The following is a 1,716-nucleotide window of genomic DNA, read 5'->3' on the forward strand; positions in this document are numbered from 1 at the left end:
CTATGAATGAGTATGCTTCATTCCCCGCAACATTGTCTAGGATTTCGTCATTGAATGGCATGGGGAATAGGTCATGCACGCATGCATTGTTTGACAAGCTTCTGTAGTCAACGCATACCCTAATTTCAGTTGCATCTTTCTTGTTCTAAATAACTATGGGGCTTATACATTTAGCTTTATCTACCGGAAATATGATTCCTGCATCCAACATTTTGTCAATTTCCCTTTAAACTTTATCTTTTACCCTTGGGTTTAGTCGGTATGGTCTGTGATTTACTGGCCGGGCACCTAGTTTCAGAACAAATTTCATTTCTCCCAAGTTACCTTTTATCCCCTTGAGTTCTGCCACTAAAGCTGGGAACAGGTCCTGGTATTCTTGCAATAAGTCAAAAATTTCTTTGGTCGTTTGTTCATCCCAGTAGTCTCCCACCAATGCTATCTTGGGCTTATCTTTCATCCCCGCATTCTGTTTTCTCAACTTCAATGGTACGAGATGGGTACCTTTCGTCGAAGGGTTCTCCTAAATACCTCTTTCCCCTTCTGTTTCTTCAATGGCTAGGTGTCTAAGCCCCTCCAATCCATCCTCCTCTAGTTTTGCATCTATTTTGTCACAGGTCACAAATGCTGATGATTCCATATCGTACAACCATTACAGAAATGTTCCCTCATGCCCCCCTTCAACTAACGTCTCTCGGGTGAACAGAACCCCATGTACTACTTGGAGTACCTCCATCATTTGTGCTCATTTCCCTTGAATGAAGAATTACTGACAAATTGTGCCTCAAAGGTACACCAACTAGCTATCTGTTGCTGTAGATCCTCCTAGATATACCAAGCTCGGGGAACAGTGCCAAGGATATGTATAAATGCATGTACCCATTGATTCCTTGGCAATTCCTAGCTTTCCCGGCTGGTCGTGCAATCTTTGATGTGCTTCTTGGGACTTGAATTCCCCATGAACCTCTCCTTCATTGCTTGCTTAGCATACCTCCAGTCTTTTGATACTTTGCAATGTGCCTTCCACCATCTTGTTGGCGTTGCCATAAGCACGATGTCTAGAAAGGGAATCCTTTGGTGTTCTGGTATGTCCTAGTCCACCCTGTTTAAAAAATAATCTACCAACTCAAGGCCATAGTACTTCAGGTAGTTGTCCATTCCCATGTCTTCCTAGTTTACTCAGATTATCATTGCACATCGTCGAGTTGTTAGTTCGTATCCACCCTGCTGCCATGCATCCCATGCAGCTTCTGAACCAGTTTCTGAGCTTTGAATGCTTCTCTAGCTAACAAATCCTTTGGCCGTAGGATTTATGTAGTCCTCCCTTTTCCCTGTTGTGAGCGTATATAGTTGGTCTAACACCCCTAATTCGTCCCTGTCATCTGCTGGCTTTGTAAACCTAGGTCCTTGGTAGGGGTCTAATGGCTGGATCACCCTTAGCCCATCTGCTTCAGAAATCATCAGCTCCTTCTTCAAATCTATGACAGTGTAGTTTTCATACGCCCAGTCAATCCCCAATAGTGCTGGATACGGGTCTTTATCCCCCATAATGTCAATTACTTCGAACTCGGTGTGCATTTTCACCCTTGCTACATCAACCTCTACATTTTCCAATCTCCCAATGGGCAATATGCAATATTGATTCACCATTCTTAATTGAATTGGCGAGTACTTTAGCTGTGGCTTCCCCATTGCCTCCCAAGTCTTCCTGGGTAGGAT

Source organism: Pinus tabuliformis, chromosome 8 (assembly GCF_031772625.1).
Source record: "Pinus tabuliformis cultivar Carrire ecotype Pingquan chromosome 8, CPIR1, whole genome shotgun sequence".
In the NCBI taxonomy this organism is placed as follows: Eukaryota; Viridiplantae; Streptophyta; class Pinopsida; order Pinales; family Pinaceae; genus Pinus; species Pinus tabuliformis.